The sequence below is a fragment of the Aotus nancymaae genome, unplaced genomic scaffold, assembly GCF_030222135.1.
Source record: "Aotus nancymaae isolate 86718 unplaced genomic scaffold, 86718_ANA_hifiasm-v0.15.2.pri h1tg000088l, whole genome shotgun sequence".
Taxonomy (NCBI): domain Eukaryota; kingdom Metazoa; phylum Chordata; class Mammalia; order Primates; family Aotidae; genus Aotus; species Aotus nancymaae.
In genome coordinates, this window is record NW_026988503.1 from 17,299,968 (window position 1) to 17,326,244 (window position 26,277).

At 35.6% G+C, this 26,277-nt stretch overlaps 1 long non-coding RNA gene across 1 annotated transcript in view; it reads left to right on the forward strand.

The window, feature by feature from the left end:
* Nucleotides 1-686: 686 nt before the first annotated feature.
* The window catches only part of LOC135271618 (uncharacterized), a 48,110-nt gene continuing 22,519 nt past the window's right edge, over nt 687-26,277 (forward strand). Inside the window, exons 1-4 of the long non-coding RNA XR_010339733.1 lie at nt 687-746; nt 1,474-1,562; nt 24,048-24,204; nt 26,021-26,142. This is a non-coding gene — a long non-coding RNA (uncharacterized LOC135271618). The remainder of the gene's footprint in view (nt 747-1,473; nt 1,563-24,047; nt 24,205-26,020; nt 26,143-26,277) is intronic.

Here is a 26,277-nt window from a genome sequence, read left to right on the forward strand (position 1 = left end):
GCTTGAAACTTCCTCCCCGAGGGTCAGTGCCCCCACAGCCACCATATCCTGCTCACTCACCTCACTCCTCTTTCCTTGACCAATTTCCTTGTATCTTTCCTATCTCAGAACCTATTAGTTCTGGATATCCTTCCCTGAAGCTGTAGACTGGATGGATATCACTTCCCTGGACTCTAGCCTGCTTAGTGGTCTGTTGCTTCTTCTGGACTAACATTTCCTGAGGGCAAAATCAATATCTTGTTCTATCATGTATGTATTCTTAGGATCTAGCACAGTGTCTGGCATGTAGTTGGCAATCACAGGGTATTTGTTGAATAAATTAGTAGTTGCTTTGCAGGAAATAAGCATATCTTGAGTAATCATATTTATATTTCGTTTAAAAATCTCTATATTTCAAATCAAAAACAGAAAGTCAAATACCACATGTTCTCAGTGATGTGTGGGAACTAAGTCGTGTACACATGGATACAGAGTGTGGTAAAATAGACATTGGAGACTTGGAATTGTGTATGGGGGCAGTTGAAGGATGAGAAATTACTTAATGGGTACAATGCACACTCTTTGGATGATGGTTGCACTAAAGGTCTAGACTTCATTACTATGTAACATACCCATGAATCAAAATGGCATTTGTACCCTCTAAATTTATACAAAAACCTCTATATTTCAGCTGCTACTTAGGAAAGAGTACCATTTTATGAATAAAGCACCATTGAAGTCATTGCTATTTCTTGAAGCCAAGAAAAGTGATATTAGATTTAGAAGTAACCTGGTTAGTGCTAAAGAATCAAATAATGAAACTAAAACCTGCTGTATAATGTGAAAGTTGAAGAGGCCTTACTTCACTTTGAGTAGGAGATTTTTCTGTTCTGTAATTTTTCAAAGGCTGTGCTTGGAAACTGTTTTTCTCATTTATTCCCTGTTACTTATTGTTCTGCTCTGTGGATTTTTTTGTTAGAGGTCTATTTGTGCCTGGTTTGCCCTGAGGGAAAGGATGATACAGAACTCTCATCTGTCTCTGTTACTATGTATTACTACTTGGGCAACGTCAAGGCAAATGCCATATAAATAAATAAACATTCTGGAAGCTTCAGTTCTCACTGCTAGGCAGCAAAAAGAACAAATGTTTAAGTTTTAAGAGATAGACTTAATAAAAAGCTACCATTTTCCCATAGTATGGGAGAAAAAGGACATTCTTCTCAAGCATTTATAATTTGGCATTGATGATTAATAAAATGTTACTGAGTCTGGCTTTGTTATTTGTCTGTAACAATGGTTATTTGGTTTTCTCACGGCCTGGAAGTCTCAGTTCTATGGGGCTTAGTGGATATACTCAGCTATGGCATAATAAAATTAGTCTATTGAAAGGAGCAGAATCTTTTGCTAGGTGAGAGTGGGCAGAACATTCATTTTTCATTGCTCTGAAGGCTCATTTCTGGTTAATCTCTTTTTGGTTTCCCCAATCATGTGGAGTGTCTATAAAATACAGTTAGAATGACCGTTTTCTAAACTCCATGTGAGGAAACTCAATTACTTCCACTTACTGTTGGATCTTCCACCAGGTACTCTTCTTGGGGTAGGATGTGGAAAGGTTCAATTGATGTATATCTTCTGTGCAGCTAAACGTGTAAATGTAGAGATTGTCAGCACAAAGAGGATAGTGCAATTATTTTAATACAAGTAGAGTAAATCTTCTCTATTTTTTTTTCCCAAAAGGAAAAGAATGCTTCCAGTATTCTTTCTGTGAATACTTTCATTTCTTTCCAGGAAGAGTTGAGAAATTGAATGTTCTGGTAAAATAAACATCCCTGATAACAGAGATTCACTACAGAATCACTAATGTGATACATAGTCTGTCATAGCACTTGCCACATATGGATTGCAAATTTTCGAATAATTAAAATCCTAGAGTTCTAAGGACCCTATTGCAGTGAGATACTACGTGGTAGCTATTTGCTAAAGATGGCCCCTAGTATCCATGCTTTTGCACTGTCCCTCTCATGCTGAAGCTGGGCTGATCCTGGTACTTGCTTTTTCAAGAGAAGGTGGTAGAAGTGATGATATATTTGCACTTCGAAGAGACTGAGCTTCCACATAAGAAGTTCCATTGCCCTGAAGGAGAGACCACATGGAGAGACAACATGGGGATACTATATAGAGAGGTTACACGAAGAGTAGACACCCCAAGGCTATAGGGAGAGAGAAGGAAGCCCAGCTCTCCTAGGATCCCAGCTGATCCCAGCTATCCCTAACAAGGTGCTAGGTACATGAGTGTATCCATCTTGGACATTGCATCTTGGATATTGAATATGGAGCCCCCATCTGACTGCAATTGAGTAAGAAGCTACAAGCAAGACCAGCAGAACATACAGCTGAGACACAGTCAACCCACAGAATTATGAGAAATAACAGAATAATTGTTAGTTTAGCCACAAGGTTTTGTGGATAATTTGTTATGCACTCATAGATAACCAAGGTAGGCACTCTAAAATATGAATAATTTAGTTTAGCCTTCTTATATTGTAGGTGGGGAAACTGAAGAAACTCAAGACCAGAACAATGAACTCATTTGACCAATGTTACAAAGTAATTTACAGAAAAATGGCTGGAATTAGAACTCACATATCTGGAGTTTTAATTAAGTCTGCTAACCTTACCATGCTGTTTAAAATATAGCTGTGGCCCAGTAATTCCACTTTTGGGAACGTATCATTAGGAAATAATGAGAACAAATTATGTCTCAATGTGTTCATCACAGTATGATTTATAACAATTGGAAATGAACTGTAAGTAAAAATATAGAGGAATGGTGTATTAGCCCATTTTCAGGCTACTCATAAAGACATACTCGAGACTGGGCAATTTACAAAAGAAAGAGGTTGAATTGTACTTACAGTTCCACATGGCTGAAGAAACCTCAGAATCATGGTACAAGGCAAGAAGGAGCAAGTCTTATCTTAATAGATGGCACCAGGCAAAAAGAGAATGAGGAAGATGCAAAAGCAGAAACTCCTGATAAAACCACCAGATCTCGTGAGACTTACTTCCCCAAGAGCAGTATGGTGGAGCCACCACCATAATTTAGTTATCTTCCACTGGGTCCCTCCCACAACATGTGAAAATTATGACAGTACAGGCCAAGATGAGATTTGGATGGGAACACAGAGCCAAACTGTATCAAACAGTAAAGGGATTTGTTGTCTTTGCACTGGAAGAATACCATAGTCATTAAAAACAATGCTTACAAATATCATAAAAAACACATGTCATAATGTTAAGTGAAAGAAGTATAACACCTGAAAGCAGGATACAGAAGGCTTTATGTGAAATCCACAAGTTAATTTTTTTCTTCTTCTAAATACTAGGTAGAAAAAGCAGATTGAAAAGATATCATAAAAGCATTAACCATAGTTATTAAGAAGTAGTGATATTAAAGAACACATTTTTCTTTTTCCAATTTTTTCATGTTATTTCCATATTTTGATATTAGACACATATTTTACACTGAAAAAAATATGTAAAGAAAAGTCAGACTGTACTGACTTTAAGGCCTTAATTTTTAAAAAAATTTTCATAGGTTTTTGGGGAACAGGTGGTATTTGGTTACACAAGTTAAGTTCTTTAGTGATGAGTCACGAGATTTTGGTGCACCCGTTACCCAAAAGCAGTATACGCTGAACCCAATTTGTAGTCTTTTATCCCTCACCTCCCTCCCATCCTTTCCCACTTTACATCCTGATAGCGTAGCTCCCACTTATGAGTGAAAACATACGATGTTTAGTTTTCCATTCCTGAGTTATTTCACTTAGAATAATAGTCTCCAGTTCCATCCAGGTTGCTGCAAATGCCATTAATTCAGTTGAGTAGTATTCCATTGTATATATATATACCACAATTTCTTTATCCACTCATTGATTAATGGGTATTTGGGCTGGTTTCATATTTTTGCAATTGCAAATTTTGCTGCTATAAATATGTGTGTGCAAGTATCTTTTCTGTATAATGACTACTTTTCCTATGGGTAGAAACCCAGCAGTGGGATTGCTGAATCAAATGATAGGTCTTCTTTTACATCTTAAGGACTCTCCACACCGTTTTCCATAGTGGTTGTACTAGTTCTAGTCCATATTCTCACCAGCAGTGTAAAAGTGTTCCCTTTTTCCTGCATCCACACCAACATCTATTATTTTTTTATTTTTTTGATTATGGCCATTCTCGCAGAAGTAAGGTGGTACCACATTGTGGTTTTGATTTGCATTTCCCTGACCATTAGTGATGTTGAGCATTTTTTCATATGTTTGTTGGCCATTTGTATATCTTATTTTGAGAATTATCTATTCATGTCCTTAGCCAACTTTTTGATGAGATTGTTTATTCTTGCTAATTTGTTTGAGTTCTTTGTAGATATTAGTACTTTGTTAGATGCATAGATGGTGAAGATTTTCTCCCACTCTGTGGGTTGTTTGCTGACTGTTCCTTTTTCTGTGCAGAAGCTCTTAAGTTTAATTAAGTCCCACCTGTTTATCTTTGTTTTTGTTGCATTTGCTTTTGGGTTCTTTGTCATGAGGTCTTTCCCTAAGCAATGTCTAGAAGGGTTTTTCCAATGTTATCTTCTAGAAGTTTTATAGTTTCAGGTCTTAGATTTAAGTCCTTGTTCCATCTTGAGTTGATTTTTGTTTAAGGTGAGAGATGAGGATCCATGTTCATTTTCCTACATGTGGCTTGCCAATTATCCCAGCATCATTTGTTAAATAGAGTTTCCTTTCATCACCTTATGTTTTTGTTTGTTTTGTTGAAGATCAGCTGACTGTACCTATTTGGCTTTATTTCTGGGTTCTCTATTATGTTCCATTGGTCTATGTGCCTATTTTTATATTAGCACCATGCTATTTTGGTGACTATGGTCTTATAGTATAGTTTGAAGCCAGTTGATGTGATGCCTCCAGACTTGTTCTTTTTGCTTAGTCTTACTTTGACTATGCAGGCTTTTTCTTGGTTTCATATATATTTTACAAGTGCTTTTTTCTAGTTCTGTGAAGAATTGTGGTATTTGGATATTAATTGCATTGAATTTGTAGATTCCTTTTGGGGGTATGGTCATTTTCACAATACTGATTCTACCCATCCATGAGCATGGAATGTGTTTCTGTTTGTTCATGTCATCTATGATTTCTTTCAGCAGTGTTTTGTAGTTTTCCTTGTAGCTGTCTTTCACCTCCTTAGTTAGGTATATTCCTAAGTATTTTATTTTATTTTTTGCAGCTATTGTAAAAGGGGTTGAATTATTCTTGGTTTGATTATCAGCTTGGTTGCTGTTGGTGTATAGCAGAGCTACTGATGTGTGTACATTAATCTTGCATCCTGAAACTTTGCTGAAGTCATTTATCAGTTCTATGAGCTTTTTGGAGGTGTCTTTAGGGTTTTCTAGGAATACAAACATATCATAGGCAAACAGTGACAGTTTGACACCCTCTTTACTGATTTGGATGCCCTTTATTTCTTTCTCTTGTGTGATTTTTCTGGCAAGAACTTCCAGTACTATGTTGAATTGATATAGGAAGAGTGGGTATCCTTGTCTTGTTCCAATTCTCAGAGGGAATGCTTTTACCTTTTCCCCTTTCAGTGTTATGTTGGCTGTGGGTTTATCATAGATGGCTTTTATTACATTGAGGTATGTCCACTTAATGTAATAAAAGGTATGTCCATTGAGGTATATCAGTTTTGCTGAGAGTTTTAATCATAAAAGGATGTTGGGTTTTTTTCTGCATCTATTGAGATGACCATGTGATTTTTGTTTTTAATTCTGTTTATGTAGTGTATCACATTTATTGACTTGTGTATGTTAAACCATCCCTGCATCCCTGGTATGAAACTCACTTGATCATGGTGGATTATCTTTTTTGATATGCTTTTGGATTCAGTTAGCTAGTATTTTGTTAAGGACTTTTGTATCTGTGTTCATCAAGGATATTGGTCTGTAGTTTTCTTTCTTTCTTTTCTTTTTGTTATGTCCTTTCCCGGTTTTGATATTAGAGTTATACTGACTTCATGTAATGATTTAGGGAGAATACCCTCTTTCTGTATCTTCTACAATAGTGTCAATTCTTCCTTGAATGTTTCATAGAATTCAACTGTGAATCCATCTGGTCCTGGATATTTTATTGTTGGTAATTTTTAAGTTACTGTTTCAATTGCACTGCTTGTTATTGGTCTGTTTAAGGTTTCTAATTCTTCCTGATTTAAGCTAGGAGGTTGTATATTTATTTCCAGGAATATCCATCTCCTCCAGGTTTCCAAGTTTTTATGCACATAAAGGTGTTGATAGTAGCCTTGAATGATCTTTTGCATTTCTGTGGTGTTGGTTGTATAATAACATCTCCCATTTTGTTTTTAATTGAGCTTATTTGGATCTTCCCTCATTCTTGGTTAATCTTTCTAATGGTCTATCAATTTTATCTTTTCAAAGAACTAACTTTTTGTTTAATTTATCTTTTGTATTATTGTTTGTTTCAGTTTTATTTAATTCTGATCTAATCTTGGTTATTTCTTTTTTTCTGCTGGATTTGGGTTTGGTTTGTTCTTGTTTCTCTAGTTCCTTGAGGTATGACCTTAAAAATTGTCTATTTGTGCTTTTTCAGACTTATTGATGTAGGCATTTAAGTCTATGAACTTTTCTCTTAGCACTGCCTTTGCTGTATTGTAGAGGTTTTGATAGGTTGTAACACTATTGTCATTTAGTTCAAATAATTTTTTAATCTGTGTCTTGATTTTATTGTTGATCCAATGATTATTCAGGAGCATATTTTTAATTTCCAAATATTTGCATGGTTTCAAAGATACCTTTTGAAGTTAATTTCCAATTTTATTACACTGTGGTCTGAAAGAGTAATTGATATACTTTCAATGTTCTAAAATTTATGAGACTTATTTTGTGGCCTATAATATCTTAGAGAAAGTTCCATGTGCTGATGAGTAGAATGTATATTCTGCATTTGTTGGGTAGAATGTTCTGTAAATATCTGTTAAGTCAATTTGTTCTAGGGTATAGTTTAAATCCATTGTTTCTTTGTTTACTTTCTGTCTTGATGACCTGCCTAGTGCTGTCAGTGGAGCATTGAAGTCCCCCACTATTATTGTGTTGCTGTCTGTTTCATTTCTTAGGTCTAGTAGTAATTGTTTTATAAATTTGGGGGCTCCAGTGTTAGGTGCATATGTATCTAGAATTGTGATATTTTCCTGTTAGACAAGGTCTTTTATAATTATATAATGTTCCTCTTTGTCTTTTTTAACTGCTAGTGCTTTAAAGTTTGTTTTGCCTGATGTAAGAATAGCTATTCCTGCTTGCTTCTGGTGTACATTTGCATGGAATAATTTCTTTTTCCACCCCTTTACCTTAAGAGAGTCCTCATATATTAGATGAATCTCTTGAGGACAGCAGACACTTGGATAATGGATTTTTATCTGTTCTGCTAGTCTGTATCTTTTAAGTGGAGCATTTAAGCCTTTTACATTCAACATTAGTATTGAGATATGAGATACTGTTCCATTCATCATGATATCTGTTGCCTAAATGCCCTATATTTCATTGTATTTTTGTTCCAGTGCCCTTTGAGCAGTACATGTCATTTTACAGTGCTCTTGTGCTGACAGAAGGAATGGTCTCTATGCACTTTGTTTATTGCCCCTATGGGTTCTTTTCTTAACGTGATTCTGATGTCAGCTTAATTCAGTTTGTGTCTTTCTTATAAAAAGAGTGGGAACAAAATAAATTTCCATTCCAGTTATTTATGTTATTTGCTTTTTTCATTTCTACATAACCAAAATTGTAAATAATATTTAAAATACAAAATGTATGTCAGTGACTCTATGAAAACATTGAAATATTACATGATGACTTTAACTTGATGTTCCCCTTCCTACTTTCCATTTCTAATTTCTAAATTTGAATGGATTAGTTCAATGAAGAAAGTGTCTGTCTCCATAGAGAAAGTTACTGTAATTTCAAAGCTGTTACTTGCTTCTTATTAATTCAATCAATTTACAGTCTTTCACTTACCTATGCACCAAACTAATTTCTCAAGCAATTTATTTTTATCCCTGTTAGTGTATAATTGCTATAATATGTTGGAGAATAAAATATTATAGTAAAGCTATTTTTGTTTGTTAGCAGTTATTTTAAAATATAAAATATAATTAAAACTCTAAAAAATCAAATTAAAATTTTTGAAATCAACTTTTAAATATGAATTCTTAAGTCCTCTTCTTTTATCTGCTGTTGTTCATACTTTCCCAGTACCTGCTAGTAACCCAGAATGAGTTCAAATACAGTTCAAATATCTGAAAAGGTAGATAGCTGGAAACATAATACTTAGGTATAATAAATAAAACAAGGAAAGAATATCTCCCTTCACCTCTAATGAAACAAAGTATATTAACTTATGTACTTTATTCATATTATATGTCATCAGTACTTGGCAAAAATGTTGTTTTTCTCACTGACTTTTAGGATTATAGCAATCATAGATGATTGAGGGTGCTGGATACTTTCTGCCCTAAAATAAGGAATACTCCATAATTCAAAAAAGGTAAACAAACCTATATAGGCCAGCACGATTTTTTTACTGTGTTTAAATTAAAACTTACAGAAAACAGTTTGGTTATATGTTCATCAATTTGTGAAAGCTTGGGAGCTGTACCACTCTTTCAGTTGTTCAGTAAATAATGGAAAATTTACTTTGGATTAAAACTATTAGAAATGCAAATGCATACAATTCTAAATTATAAATCTTGTGTATTCAGCTAGCCGTTCAAAAAGTAATTATTGAGTCCTTACTGTATGCTGGCACTCTTCTAGGCACTATTTTCAAGAAGGTTATAGACCAGTGAGGGAAACATATGTAAATACATTGCACAAGCATAAATCATTACAATGTTTTGGAAATCTGTGACAGGCACTTTATTCAGATATGTTTAAAGTAGTGGTTATAGTGATACAAAATGGTAGCATATTTCAACAAGATGATCAAGAATAGAAAAATCTCTGTCACAGAACATACAAACAATTGCATACTCAACTTCCTTAGTTGTTAATCTTATTTTTAAATGTAATTGAAGTTTAAAATGAAGTCATTACCATAAACAGCTTAAAATATATGAGATTTTTATATTTGAATGACTTCAAGTTTGAGCAGCAGCGTGGAAATTTACATAATGAGGAATTTAAATATACTATGCTTTAAACAATTCAGTTTTGATTTTTCTCTTTTATTTGTAGCCTGCAAACTTTGTATATTAGTGCCATATACATCAGAGTTATTTATGAACAAAGATATTTGCCAAAAGTTGTAGAGATTGCCCACAATATGCAATCTCCACAACTTCTCATATTGCATATTGTGTGTAATTTCTACAACTTTTGGCTCCTACCCAGTTCTTATTCCTTACAGGAGAACTGCTGTCTACATAGGGGTGAGTTGCTGTAGCCACACCTGTAATATGTGACTCCATCCTTGACTACTGATGACTGGATTATAGGAAAGTATACGCTCATCTGAGCGAATTGTATGTTTGCATCCTAATTCTGGAATTGAAACAAAGCAATTCAAGTCTACTGAGAGTACTAGATATAGAAAAACACATACATACTTAGTGGGCTAAGGCTGAGGCTGCCACTTAGGTACCCACTTTGGGATAATATTTACTTAGGGTTAAGCAGAAAGAACTGGTCTTCAGAAAGAAACGGGATAACAAAGAAAAAGAGGGAAAAGCTAAAGTTTCAATTCTAAACAGTCCTTGCTCTTGAAAACTTCTCAGTTCTAACTCTTTACCTGCCTAGGTTGTGTTTGTGCTCCTAAGTTCTCAGAGATTACACTAACTCTTTATAATATTTCTTATTCTACTTACTATAAGTGAGACTGCTTCTTGTCACCACAATGGCCTCCTCTAAATCAATAGTCTTTTTCTAATTTATAGCAAGGTGCAAATGCCAATTCCACCAGTGACATTTGATAGGAGACATGAAGCTCTTTGGTTAGATTGTAAGCTTTTGAGGATGGGGCTCCTATTTTACCATACATTCATAGTTCGTAACATAGTGCATAATATAGAGTAGATGCTCCATAAAAATGTGAACAGCAAGGATTGCAAATATACCAAAATAAAATTTTGATATATCTGCCACATTTATTTTATAATTTTCTCAATTATTTATGCTATCAACAGATCACTTTCACTGCTTTTACTTGTTTCTTACATTTTACAATGTGCCATATTTAATTTTTGCATTGAGAAAAACATCAAGCACGTTGGCAGATGAACTGTAGGCAAGTATACATATTTGATAATTATTATGTACTGACTTGACCTTGGCTAGGGTATCGACCAAACAGCAGCTGAATAACCTTTAATGTTTCAAGAAAATCTTGTTATTGGTTGTTCTTTCTGTGTTTCATTCTTGCTTTTTGTTTCTAATATTTTTTCAGAAGATTGGATTGTAGGAACTTCCAGAATGACTGTGCAATTGACTCATGCCAGCCTGACTCTAAAATGTTGATATCATGTGAATCATACATGAGGGAGAGGGCTTGTGTTCTCATTTACCTTCCAATTCAAAAACATTTAGAAGTGTTCTGAAAAGCAAAGAACGCTGTAAGCTACCGCAGTATTCATGGCCTTTCCTTGCTTTGCAGGTTTTCATAAATGGCTCGGTTAAAGTTTGGTGTATGTCAAACAAATTGAATGCATTAGCTTTTCTTTCTCGTAGAGTGAGAGGTCATTATCTTCCACAGAGTATTCAGTTAGTAACAACCAGAATGGAAGGTTCTGCAACATTACTGTCCTCACCCCCATTTTTCCTGGTTGAATAAATCATAGTCATGACAATTCATTGGGCTTTACTTTGATCTCCATCTTTATTCAGTCATACTATACTGTTTTCCTGATTTTTCTGCAATTTGAGGAGGAAATAGTGGCCACAAAGAAGGAGTGGGAGGTAGACAAGGTCAGGGTGGGAAGATAGTATTGAACTTTACTTCTTGAAATGTAAAAAAAAAAAAAAAAATCACTAGAGAAGAGCAATGGAGGTTAATGGAGGAATGCTTTGCAATTAAGAAATTAATTTTCTCCCTTTTTTTCTGCTAATCTCTCTTTATACATTTGTATGTTTTGATAAGTATGCAGAAAAGGATGCACTAACACTGATATATCAATCTTGGACAAGGTGAAAGATATCTTCTAACTTGTGCTTTATTATTTCTGAGTCATTTTGCCCATGAAATTCACAAAATCAAAGACAAAAATTTAGAGCTGGAAGAAATGGTAGTAATTATATGATAGTTATTAAGGTTGTCATTATGAATTTTTATTTCAATTCTATTTTATCTAAACATTTTATTTCATTTAGTTTATGAGAAATTTGAGTCTTCAAAGTGAAAATCCATTGAAAGATGATGGCTAAACCCAGATCTGGCAGTACACTCCTCAGTGCATAAAACTAAAATTTGCTTAGATATTTTGAGGTTTGTTGGCAGATGATGAGTATATACAATATATTTTTAAGTTTACATAAATTTCATCTTAAGACTTACTCCATTGGGGATTAACTCATTGCACTGAGGTCAATCCATGAATTAAGATACTGAGAAAGTTGTGGAGATTGTACACAATACTCAGTCTCACTGAAATCAGTCCATGAATTAATTCTTCTAGTCAGCATGTTTGCCCATGTTGAATACCTACTTTGGTATGTAGAAGAAGAAATCTGGTTGAAAAATGATTTTGTGGGAGATTCTGAAAATAATTTTATGAGAAGTTGTATAATAGATGATTATAAAATGCTGAATGTCCCCTTTCTGTTTCATATCATTAAAATAAGTTTTAAGAAGATTTTTTGTTAAAGAACTACATATGGGAATAAATACTTAGAAAACAACTTGAACTAATGTACACTTTTGTAAGGATATTTATTTCAAACGTAAACTTGATATTCATCCCAGTGGGCATTTAAAAGACTATACGTATTTAAAGCATAATTACCAAGCTATCACATGGATTCCCCAAGACATTTGGAAGAAGCATATTAAGCTAAACTCTTTGTTCATCTTTTATGGGCTTACCTGATTAAAAGATCAAGAATATATAACAGATATATGACAAATGTTTAGCGGCATTAAGAAGGCATTTGACAAGTTTTCTTGTGAGATTCTAATGAATGAGATTGGAAAATATGAACTAGATATAAAACAAATATATTTGAAAAGAGTTGAATGATTTTACTCAAGGGATATTTATATAATAATAATCTAGTAGCTACCCTTTATTGAGCACTTACTATGTTCTAGCATTGTACTAAACAAACACATTATCTTACTTAATTCTTAATATAATCTATGAGAGATATATTGTCATTTTATAGACAAAGAAAATGCAGATTAGAGGTCAAACTTTTCAAGGTCACTAAACAAGTAAAAGGAGATGCCAGTATATGAAAAAATGTTTGACTCCAAGGCCATATGCCCTGACACTGGGTTAATATCCTGTTAGCAGAAGATGTCTAGTATTGACTTTGGCTCTGATTAGTTCAGTTAACTGTTTCCTTGAATGAAAAATGGAAGGGTCCAAATGACTTTTTCTATAATCACATAATTTTTATTTAACTTACTGGTACAAAAGTGTAGATCATTTTTATTACTGACAGTTTTGCCTAATTTATTCTATGAATTTTCATTGGTACTTACTTTGAATGGCAGAATCAGGATCTAGGATGATATTGAAAGTTGATATTATTAAGTTGATGTGAGCAATATGAAATTTAATAAAGATAAATGTAAGCACTGGTCCTTAAGTGAAAGAAAGCAAAGTAAAAACATGTGAGAGAAGGTATACATTTGGTTTAGCATATAGATAAAACATTCTGAGGCTTTGGCTTTTATAGTAAGCTTCAAGAGAGGCAACATTTTGGTGTGGGTGCTCAGAGAATCTCTGTGATCATAGGCTTATTAACAAAACAATAGAATAATGATCCAAACAGTACCAGACTGTTTGCATTGGTCAGATCACCTCTGGAATACTGTTTTAAGTTCTAGGTGTCTTAAAGCATGTGCATATATGTTGATACTAGATTGCTAAAAGAGTTGGAGTCGTGTCAGAGAGATAACAAAGAATGTTTGCTGGGGTGAGGGTGGTGTAGCATTATAGGTATCTTTAAATATTAAAAGATTTTCCGACTGGAATGTGACCAAGGACTGGTGGACAAGGTATGAGGTTAGGGTGAATGTATGATAACTAAACCAGAACATTTTATTTAACATGACAAAGATATTTTTAACAGACAGAGCTATTGGTCGGACACAGTGGCTCACGCCTGTAATTCCAGCACTTTGGGAGGCCTAGGCGGGTGGATCACGAGGTCAGGAGATTGAGATCATCCTGGCTAACACGGTGAAACCCTGTCTCTGCTAAAAATACAAAAAAGCTGGGCACGGTGGCTCATGCCTGTAATCCTAGTACTTTGGGAGGCCAAGGCGGGTGGATCACGAGGTCAAGAGATCGAGACCATCCTGGTCAACATGGTGAAACCCCGTCTCTGCTAAAAATACAAAAAATTAGCTGGGCATGGTGGCGCGTGCCTGTAATCCCAGCTACTCAGGAGGCTGAGGCAGGAGAATTGCCTGAACCCAGGAGGCGGAGGTTGCGGTGAGCCGAAATTGCGCCATTGCACTCCAGCCTGGGTAATCAAGAGCGAAACTCCTTTTCAAAAAAAAAAAAAAAAAAAAAGCCTGGCGTGGTGTCACGTGCCTGTAGTCCCAGTTACTTGGGAGACTGAGGCAGGAGAATCACTTGAACCTGGGAGGTGGAGGTTGCAGTAAGCCGAGATTGTGCCACTGCACTCCAGCCTGGGTGACAGAGCCAGGCACCGTCTCAAAAAAAAAAAAAAATGATCTATTTCAAGATGGCATGGGCTGCCTCATTAGGAGGTAAGAGTTTAGCCCTAAAGGCATTTAAGAAGATGCTGGAAAAGCGAATGTCAGAAATTTGGTAAGTGAATACAAGTTATCTCATTCCTGAGACCTATAACTTCTCTGGTAGATCCACGACTTTGGATAGAGAGGGTGAAAGGTGCCAGTAATTTTACAGACAGTCTCGAAGGCAGCAAAGGCAGACCTGCTTTTATGGGTATTTTTAAGCTGTTCAGTCTCCTTAATTTGCTACCTAAATGCTTTGCATATTTAAAAATAGGGCTTAATATTTTTAGAGTAACTATGGCCCAATCTAATGAATAACTCCCAGAATTAAAAAATTGAATAGCAAAAACAAAGTAGTTAATATGCTAAAACTCATGGAGAACTATAACTGTATGTCCTATCTCTCCCAACTCCTAGATAGTTCCATTCTTCCTTTTTTTTCCAATTAAAATAGATTAGTAACAGTAAACAGCATCTGCAGAGAAGCTTGTGGGAACCATAGTTGTCCTTGCTTTTATTTACTAGTCACATAACCTTTGGTATATCACGTCTACTAAAGTCCATGAGCGTAATGTCTTGTTGGTATTTTGAATAAGAGTGGTTGCTCTCCAGTGTGGTTTGATTCTTCCCCCTCTTTGAGGAGCCCACAGTACAACTACACTTTGGAGAAAAGTATCAAAAAGTGGTTTGTCTTTTGACTTTATGACTTCTCCTTGTCCCCTTCCAGCCGCAATCATCTCCCTCCTACCAGACTCTGGGACCTGAATGTGTAATTACAGCCTGTGTCTGTGCAGCAATTATAGCCTATTTTGACTTGTTGCACAGCAAGATGACAAAAGTGCTGGCTGTCAGGCAGGGTCGGAGGTCAGCCATTACCCCATAGACTTCAGGCAGCAGCCTCATCAGGATTCTGTGGAAGGCTCTTCCCTGGGCAGGCGAGTCTGCAGCTGTCTGCGCATCTGTGCGTCTGTGCGTCTGTGCAGATGACTCTTTGGGTGAAAACATGAACTATTTTCAAGATACAAGATCCCAGCATGCAGTTTGGCTTCTTGCTTTCTTATCAAAGACATCAAAATTCTTCTGCAGTGAATAAAGCTATTTCTTGTGCCTTCTGTATACAGTTTGAGTGGAGCATGTAAATAAACCAGCTTTAAGATATTATATCAACTTTTTAGAAATAAACTTAAGATTATAAAATGGTATTTAAAAGGAATATTAAATCAGTGTGCTACATTAGTAGGAACACTCCTGTATGTTAAACAGAAGAATAACTTGGATGTAATTAAATGAATTACATTCAGATATAAAGTCATAGAGATGCTGTAAGTAAGAATCATAAAATCACAAAGTAAAATTTAAAAAGCAGATCATGTATCAGTTAATATAGTCTTGTAGATAACAAAATATTTCTTAAATAATTTTTCTTATGTTTTGTCTATTTTATATTTAAGTCTCTGATGGTAGGTAAATTCAGATATATTTCGAGAGAGAACATTTTACTATTACTGAAAGATTTTTTAATCCCATTTTCAAATATTTGAAATATTTAACATAATTGATCTCAAAATTTACACAGACATACTGCTCAAACTCATGGTAATTTCAATGAATGAAACTAATATAAATTACAATTGAGAGTAAATATTACCCTAAGTGACAGTGCCAATATTCTAGAAATCAGGAACAAAATAAAAAATGGCCTTGAGAAAATTGATTCATTTTAAAAAAGATATTTAGTAAGGGCCAATCTAAGGTGGATGGGGGCCAAAAAGTTTAAACACAAATCTAATTGGGTATAATAAACTAATTAATTTTGATGTCAGTGTACTTAATAGGCAGTATAAATAAAATGCTTTTATGAAATACAGCAATGTGATATTGTAATCTAACCAAATATGTTAGATACTAGGAAGCATTCCTTACTATTTTATTCTACAAAAGAAGAGTATTGTATTTGTTTCTCCTACTGTATTTCATTATTTTGTTCATGTCAAAAAGCTGTAGTGCACTTAGAGTTTAGGGCAGGATTTTAAGCCCTAGAAATCCAGGTAGTATCAAAGAAAAGTCATTTTTAGGTCCCCAGGCTGAGGTAAAAACATAGAAGTCAGGAAATGGTTTAATATTTAGTAAGCAAACAGGAAGTGAGAGATGTAAGCCACACAGGCCAGTTGAGTTAGATGACCATGGCAGGCTCTGAGACAGAGGAAGTGAGAATCCAACTGTCAAAAGAGGAGTGTTGGCACCAGAGATCACAGTGGGTGTGTGAAAAGCCTATTGTCCAATTTTTGCCTGCAGCAAGGGCATTTGAGATACATGACCATTTCATAGATCTGGTTGTATGGCCTCCTTCACCTGATCCTTTGGGTTAATACTAAAAGAACTGCCACCGTTTCCATTATAATAAAAGTACTCTTTATTGAGGGATTGTTATATACTAGGGCATAGTATTGTGATCCAGTTATTCACTTATTCCCTTATTCTATATATGAGTACTGAGCTTAGAATGTGCCAATTACTGTGATACTTACTAGGATACAACAGCAAGTGAAAACAAATATGGTTCTTGCTCTCACATCTAGAATGAGATTAATTATATAATGTATATAACAAATATAAATACACATGTAATTTAAAATGTGTTAAGTACTATTGACAATAGAAAGGAGTACTTGGAATATAGGTAGATGAAGGATACAATTTGGTTTAACATTCACAGCCTAGTAGAAGCCTCCTTTTACAGAGAAATAGGCAGGGGTGTGGAGAGGCTAATTCGTGAAGTCACAGGCCTACAAGGTGAGAGCTGAACTCTTTTGTGTAGTCTTCCTGGTCACATACTAACTAAAACAAAACTCATACAAATGGAGAACTGAAACAGAAACTTAGATCTTGTATAAATTAATTCATTGATTTATTCAAATAATATTTGTTGAGTGGCTGTTCTAGGTACAGGGGACATCATAGAAAAAGGCCCTCTTTTTTGTGTAAATAAGGCTTACATTTTAGTGGATAAAAATAGATGAACAAACTGGCTACCTAAATATCAGTGATAAAATAATAGCAAAGAAAAAGGCTCATGTGATGAACAATGACAGAATGGCTCCTTTTGCTTGGCAGTATCAGGAAAGGCCTCCCTGAAACCAGAATAGGAAGAAGCAGGCCCCTCAGATGGCTCAGGGAGGAGTCTTTCAGGCAGAGGGAACTGCTGGGAGAAAGGCCCAGAGAAGGGAATTGCTTGCATGTTTGAGGGACAGAAAGAACTTCCAGGTGGCTGAAGTATCAGGAAGAGACATGCAGGATGAGTTTGAAGAGACTATCAGGGTCCAGATTCCAAAGGACCTTGTAGGTCAGGGGTTTAGATCTTATTTCAGTTGAATCAAAAGTTTGGGTAAGGCCATTAAAAGAGACCAGGTGAAGAAGATGGGATATGATTTGAGGGTTTCTTTTCTTTTGTTTTCGTGTTTTTAGACAGAGTTTCTCTCTTGTTGCCCAGGCTGGAGTGCAGTGGTGCAATCTTGGCTCACTGCTACCTCCACCTCCTGAGTTCAAGCAATTCTCCTGCCTTAGCCTCCTAGGGAGCCAGGATTACAGACACATGCCACCATGCCTAGCTAATTTTTATATTTTTAGTAGAGATGGAGTTTCACCATGTTGGCCAGGCTGGTCTTGAACTCCTGACCTCAGGTGATCCACCCATCTTGGCCTCCCAAAATGCTGGGATTACAGGCATGAGCCACCATACCTGGTTGATTTGAGTCCTAAATGATTGCTCTGACTGCTATGAGAAGGTGGATTGAAGGAGGCCACAATGGTTAAAGGGAGCCTGGGGGGCACTCTCATATGCCTCATGGGTACGAAAGGATCGTGGCACTGATGAAGTGGCAATCGTGGAACTGGCAAGAAGTGAATGTCTTAAAGACCTTTTTATTAAGGAAAATGTCAAATGTATATAAATTTAGAAAAAAATTGCAAAATAAACTGTTACATATCCATCATCCACATTTGACCATTACCAATTCATTGCGAGTTTTGTTTCTTCTATAGCTCACCAACTTTCCAGATTATTTTGCAGCAAATATAAAATGTTATATCATTTCATCCATAAATATTACAGTATGAATCTTTAATAGACAAAGATTTATATTTTGAATACAATACTAATTTATACCTAAACATGGACAATTTTTTTCAGTTCTGTTAGATTTTAATCAGTAACAAATTTTATCAAGCACAATTTTACTGCTAATATGTCTAATTTTATGTATGTATGTATTTTTTTTTTTTGAGATGGCGTTTCGCTCTTGTTGCCCAGGCTGGAGTGCAATGGCATGATCTTGGCTCACTGCAACCTCTGCTTCCTGGGTTCAAGCAATTCTCCTGCCTCAGTCTCCTGAGTAGCTGGGACTACAGGCATGTGCCACCATGTCCAGCTAATTTTTGTATTTTTAGTAGAGACAGCATTTCACCATGTTGACCAGACACGATTTCTTGACCTCGTGATCCACCCGCCTCGGCCTCCCAAAGTGCTGGGATTATAGGTGTGAGCCACCGCGCCCAGCCTTGTGTATGTATTTTTTATTGATACATAATAGATGCATATAGTTTAAGGGTAAATGTGATATTTTGATGCATTCATATAATGTGTAAAGGTCAAATCATGGTAATTGGAATGTCCCACACCTTAAATATTTATCTTTTATTTTATGCTAGTAACATATGAATTGTTCTAGCTATTTTCAAATGTACAATAGTTTATTATTAACTATAGTCACCCTACTTATATATTGATAGACCTTATTTCTTCTATCTAGTGGTATATTTGTACCCATTTATAAACCTTTCTTCATCCTCCATTCCCCTCTACCCTAATGTTATCAAATATCCTGTCAGTGTTCACATTTCTTTGTCTTATGACTGTTTTGTGATTCATTTGAGTCAGGATCCTCATGTTCATATATTGCATTTGGTTGATGTGACATTTATGTCTCTCTTGTTATTTTCTTTTCCTTGTAACTTATTCATTAGAGAATTTGCATGACTTCATTAAGAGTGTTTATTAATTTGACTTACCTAAATGCATCATAACAGTGTCATTTTATGTGTTCTTCTATCCCCCGTATCTTCTGTAAGCGGTTAGAGCTAAAAGTTTAATTGTATTCAGGTTTAATTTTTCTTTTCTTTTCTTTGGCAAGTGTCCTTCCATCAGGAGGCACACAATATCTGAATGTCTCTTTTTGGGATGTTAACAATTGTTGATAATCATCTCTCAGATCTCTAAATTAGCAGTTGCAAAATAGTGATAATATAATTATATTATTCAGAAGTAGATGGTTTTGAAATGTATGTTAGAGATAGCATAGATAAGACTTGCTGATGGAATTCTGATGAGAGGAAGAGAAAGAGAGAAATTGAGAATGACTCATGCTTTTGGCTTAAAAAGTTCGTTGATGGTATTGCCAATTACTGGCTTGGAGAAGGCTGAGAGCAGCTTTAGGGTATGTGGAAGATAAGAGTGAAGGATTATATATCTTATAAATATCCAGGTGGATATCTCAATAAGGTGGATTAGAATTCACAAAAGGACTCAGAACTATATGGTATAGTCACAGTATATACTTATATTTAAAACTGGGAGTCAGTTTCTACAGAAATATAAGATTACCTAGAAGGAGGTGTTTAGAAAGAAAAGAAAAGAAGTTTTGAAGACTTTTAAGAAATTTTCACCAATTAATCCCTAAGTAGAACTATGCTGGGAATTGAATAGAAAGGTCAACTTGTCTCAGGAAGCTTCTCCATGTCCAACAGCGTAAACCAGAGAGTAGGAGGTCCGCTGTAGGACACAGAGGAGAAACATTATGCTTGCTTTGGGACAAGTAGTGCTAATCTACAGAAGGCATACCCCTGTACCTTGGACATCCAGAAGTATTTCTCCCTCGTCAGCAAGGTGATATGCACTAGAAAGCACTGCAGTGGGAGGACAAACCCTACCTCTACTGTGCTGGGTGGAATTCTATCATGACTTCCATGCCGCTTGCCATGTGGTGTTACTCCTGTGATTAAGTTATGCTATTGGCAAAAGGCATTTTGCAAATGTAAGGTTACTGATCTGTTGACGTTAAAATAGAGATTACTAGGTGTGCCTAACCTAATCACAGCGAGTTCTTTAAAAGCAGAGAGTTTTCTCCTGGTAGTAGAGGAGGAAGTCAGAGAGATTCCAAATGTGAGAATTTAATGCACTATTGCTGACTTGAAGATGGAGGGAGCCACATGGCAAAGAAAACAGGCCAGCAAGGAAATGGGGATGTCAGTCCTACAAGCACAAAGGACTGAATTTGGCCAACACCTGGAATGAGTTTGGCCAACACCTGGAGTGTGTTGTTCTCCAGAGCTTCCAATTAACAGGACAGCTTGCCTGATACCTTAATTTTGGTCATGTGAGTCTCTAAGCAGAGAACCAGGTTGAATCTCTCCCTCTTTCTGACCTACAGAACTATAAGATAATGAATGGGTAGTGCTGTGAGGCAGTAAGTTGTGGTAACTTGTAACTTACTATTAGAAAACTAATGTGCCTATGACACACCAGGCACTGTGACCAGCTGCTAGGAGGTATACAAAGATAATGATGCAAAAATCCAGCTTTTAGTCATTCATCCATGTAAAGAGAAGAGGTGGAACTGGGTCTTGTCTTGAGAGATAAACCAGATCTTTCCTTCTGTGTGAAAACAACCATCCTCAGCCCTAGTTTCTACTGCTTCTCTTCTCCTGTCATAAAACAGCACATACCTGGAAGCTACATGACTAACTGACATAGAGCACTTAAATTTGTTGTCTGTATGAAGACAGAATCATTGATGACAAGCTGGAATGTTGTATAATGAATAATATATTTGATCAAATGCATTATTATAAAAAGTATCCCAAATCTACAATTAGCACAAAATAAGTCCAATATCATGCAGATATGAGATACTGGTGTCCTCTTCTTGATGCACAAATACAAGTGTGAGCTAAGAAGATATACCTGCCTGGGTCTTAATTAGTATTTAATTGATGATGGTGCACCTGGGTTGTGGTAATGTTCTTGTGAGCACTGTTTTAAGTCAGTGAATGTGTGTGACTTTAAATTATTTTGAAAAGAGTTAGTGCAGAGCTAGGAACATTCAAACTTAAGCGAAAATGAAGTGTTAGGAACATTCTAATCATCGACATCATTTTGATAAGAAATATATACTATGTAGTAGTTGGAGAAGCTTTTATGGAAGGAATGTTCCAAAACAAGCAGACTTGGCAGTGCAAATTCACCCACTGGGTTTCTCTAATATGGGAGTTTACATTAAGTACTTTCAACATCCCTTTCTGGAGGAAGCACTATCAAATCATCAAGAAGTAACACAAACTTGTTACTGGTAAAGTCACATCCTTTAATTACACATGAAAAAAATATATGCTCATGGTCTCTCTCTCTCTGTCTCCCACTCCTTTGCAGTAGAGATGACAACTGTCTACCAAATATTTGTGTACCCTCTTTCAAACCTGTCACTAAGAGGCAGCTACCTAGGTCAGGACTGTATTTCCTAGCACCCCTCACAGTCCAGTGTGACTGTGTAATTTGTTCTCACTTATAGACTGTGCACCTTCTCTGGTTTCTTTTCTTCATCTGTTAGCCATAGGCAGAGGATTCTTAGGCTCTAGCCTGAGTCCCCAAATAACCACATGGAAGATGGCAGGATGGCCAGGAACGCATACATTGATTGGACTACAACAAAGCATCAAGTAAATTTCATTGTGTCAAATTGAGATGTGTGTGTGTGTGTGTGCGCAAAGTATAAAATGTAATTATTTTGAACATTTGCTTATAATCTTTATAATCTGAAAATTTCATATATCTGATTAGAATCCTCTTATTAGGCATCAGGATGTCACTACTATTTTAAACCCATGTTATAAACAGAAAATGTACCGAAAGTCATATTCAATTTTGCTTTTTATTTTGAAAAAATGAAGATCCTTACTTGCACTATGTAGAGCATTTCTTGTATTCTTTTATTTTATCATTAAAAACATAACCAGGTAATAATTTTAGCTCTAGTAAAGAATTTCTGCTTCCATAATTCATATGTTGTTATCACATAAATTTCAATCCACTTTAATAAATATTTGGTCCCCCAAACAAAAATAATATAACAAAAAATTCAACAAAAATTTATAATCAGCAAGTAATGCTTTCTTCTTAATTTAAAATAAATCGTTACGCATGCATAATTTAAATGGAAAAAGTCCAGAATTTTCTTTAACTGTATTGAAAGGTACAAAAGTTATAAAATAAGCCCTGTAATAAATCTTTAATAATGAATGAATATAAAACAAAATAGTCTGTGTTTTCTTTCCTGAAGCTTGTGTTTCCTTTACCATATACCACTCAGAAATATAAAATGATATAAGAGATTTTTCAGAGAACTCATAAGACTACATATTATTGTGAAAGAAATTTAAGAATCAGAAAAATTAAAGTGAGATAGTCTGATAAATTTAAATATATTTTCTTAGATAAGAATGCCCATGAATAAAAATTGATAATAACAATGTTTTACTTAATTTGCCTTTGGGTTTTATTTCCTGATTCATTATAGCCCTCTCTGGAAGGGGAGGTATTGCTTTCACATGGTTTGAAAACTAAATTCTTTGCAATGTAGTGGGTAAAACAGGTAAGTAACAACTAAAGTAGCAATTATAATGCAGTACGATGTAGCCTACTATAGAGAGCAAAAACAATGATAAGGAAGCATGTAATAGCAGAAGCAGCTAATCCAGTCTGATGGGTCAGAAATCTTGAAGAATCTATGTTTGTGTTAAAGCCCAGGCACTGATGAAAAGGTGGCCAGGTGCAGAGTGAAGGAAGGAGTTTTCCAGGAGAGAGTATAGCAGGGGTTGAAGGCAACGTGGAGCATCCAAGCAGCCGTGCATGAAGGCTAAAGCAACTCCATCTTGGATGCCAATCTGCCATGTTGACTTCTCATTAACCCTGATTCTGAGAATACCCCTCAGATTTCTATTTTACCTACTGTCACTGTAAATTCTGCCCTGAGGTCAAAACAACCTTGACCATACATCCTGACCTTAGGCAGATTCATATAGCTTTCTTGCTTTTCTTTCATTGAGGAATCCAGCTCAACTATCCTACACATTCCTTCCCTATGGTGTATAAGCCCTGAGCATATGAGGTAACAGTGAGGGGATCCACCATCTTGTTTCATGGCCAACCAAGATACAGACATGGCTTCTGTTCATATGTCCCTATTAAATATTTCTTTCTAAGAAACTGTGTTTTTCAGGCTTTTTCTTCAGTGTCTCAGCTTCCTGGGCCGTTGGAGGTAGATTTGTGTAGACCTTCCCACCACTGGAACAAGGTGTGAACAGGAGTTAGTTCACACAGCCTTACAAGTCACATGAGCTCTGGGCTTCATCCTAGGAGCACCAGAAAGCTAATAAAGGATTTTAAACAGGATAGAGACACCGTTAATTTTGTGCTGCAGGATGTTTACTCGTGTAAGAGAGTAGGGAAAGAAGAGATGGGCTGTCAGGTTACCGGTGGTGGAACAAATCCAGAGAAGAGATTATGGTGGCCACACTAGGGTAGTGCTGTAGATATGAAAGAAGCAAACAGATTCAAGAGACACGTAAGGGTGTTCATTGGATTTAGTGACTTTAGAGAGGAGAGGCAGGAACTGAGGTCTTCTTGTACTTTCTAAGCACTTTTTGAGTGGGTTTCTACTTAACTCTTGAGAGCAGGTTACTAGCCCCTAGGCTGATCTCACACTGAGGATTTTAGTCCTACCTCAAAAGTGAGAAGAGAAAAGCCATCAAAGCCTCTTGATGTGGTCTAACATCTAAGCTTTGCCCTTCTACCCAGGAGCCAGGAGACTATCTCAAGTTTGCATTTCAAATAGTTCTATTTTCTGTAGTCAATGCTTGTTTCTCATTCCTGTTATGTACCAGAAACTTAAAAGTTACTCATAATTTGAGATGGTGGATTTTCACGTATTCTGACACATGAAGGTTTTGTGCCACTTTTTTCCCTGCTCCTTTCAGATTTACTCTGTGCTCTCTGAGTCTCCATGTAACAGCAACTGCATTTTAATGCAATGGCAGCTATGAAAAACACAAAACTATCAGTCATTGTCAAATACTCCATAATGCAGACAGAGAAGGGGTTCAGTTCTGTGTGTAACAAGGACAGAGGAGAGAGGTCAGTGATATATCATGTGGTATAGAATTTTCCCTGAAGCAATCTTCTGCTGAGACTTGCTCACAGTATGGAAGCTTTTGTCTGCCCAGAGACTGAATTCTAAAACCACTCTTCAACTTAAAGCTCCAAATATTCAAGTCTCTGCTCTGTTTAGCATTGAAGAAAGGGAAGAAGGCTCTGCAAGTGCATTTAGAAAAAAAAATTAATTTTTACCATTTGTGAAGGCCAGAAACTAATATTAACAGTTGTTTAACTTATGAAAAATTAATTAGATGACTTATAAATTATGTATGTGGGAAGAAGAAAATCTGTCAATGGGTGGTTTGAGGATTCAGAAGAGCACTTAAGTTGATAACAAAAGGTATTTTGTGCAGCAGGTCACATTGGGGTAGGCTTTTATTCGTCTTTTGTGCCTGAAAATGGTGAATACAGAATTGTTCTTATGTAATTCCCTGGTAGTGAGGGAACTAGTCATTCCCATAACACATTTATCATTATGTGTTTGTCTGCTATTTAGGAGCATAGAAGACAGTAGACAAAAATTGAATGAGAAACTCAGAGAACTGAAAAGTTGCTAGAACAGCTAGAATATCTGAAAGCTGAAGCTGTGTGCCTAGCAACGTGGCAAAACTTCATAATGAGTCCTTCTCCCAGATCTCTTGACAAAAGAAGAAACACAGCAACCCTGGAAGTCAAACTCATACATGTGCCGTGGAAATTAAACAACAGATCTAATTCCAAAACTAGTTTAGGTTTATCTGCATTTTAAAAAATATTGTAGAGAAACGAAATACATTTTTTTATGTAATCTGACTTTTAAAGGTATATTTAATTTATGGTGCTTTTTTTCTGGTTAGTTTTATCTTTTCTATAGCAAGTAATACAGGCAGTTGCAACATCCATGGACAGTTGCAAATTGGAGCACAGCGTATTAGAAATGTTCAATCTCACTTTGAAAGACACATTGTAAATATGAATATCAATTAATACATCTTTAAAAAGTTATATAAGTCTATTTTTTGGGACAATGTTTATTTTGAATAATTAAAAATAAAGATGATATAAACTCAAAATAACTTATCTAGTTTAAATTCTCTAATAAAAAAAATAACAAACAATGATTTAGGAAACAGCTATTCTGAGTTAATAGTATATTATTCTGAGTTAATAGTATATTAATCTTCACTTTCAACTTTTGTAGGTATAATTGGAATCTTTAGTATAAATCAAATAATAATCTTCAATTAGTATACCATAGCTGATTAAGCATTGTATGAAAGAAATCAAATTCTGATACTCTCCAGTTTTCTACAGCTGTTTCCCTTTTACTCTTTTCCTTAAACTTCTTAAAGAAAAGATATATTGTTTTCTGTATTTAAAGAAGATGGTGCAACTAACACTAAGCAGCAGTGTCTCAAATAAATAGGAAGCCATTGATAAGTTTGGTCAGAAATTATGAAGACTTCTAAAAGGAAAGTATAAATATACCCATAGGATGCTCTAAAATTCAGAGAATACTTTTCTCCACATATTTAATAATCATGTAGTCATTTATCATTCCAGGTGGGTGTGGCTTCCTTCATTTTAGGAAAGACTGACTAAGGGCTGCATTGTAGTAGTGTGGTATGCAATACTGGTTTTCAGGGTAATACTACCCTTGAGATTTTATATTATACTTAGGGTTCTACAGAAAAACATTATGCATGAAAATATTAACTGCAACTTTATTGCCAACTCTAAGGTCCTCTTTTAATCCACAGATGCCCAAATACTAACTTAAAACTGAGTGACTGAAACGTGTCTCATTATATTCTAGGCATCTGCAGTGTCAAATCTATAGAGACAAGTGCAGCTGGAGACAAATGACTAGACTACCATAAAACAGAAGCTTAATTATGTTCACTTACATTTTCAAATTATTCCCAACAAATTACCTTGGTAGGTGACACATCCATCAAGGCAAGACTCTAATTTCATATTCACAGTAATGTGTTTCTGTAAACTACTGTAATAAGGTTTTAACTAAGTTTTCCCCTTGACCTCACTGTGCTGAAATATTGCAGGCTGTGTGTT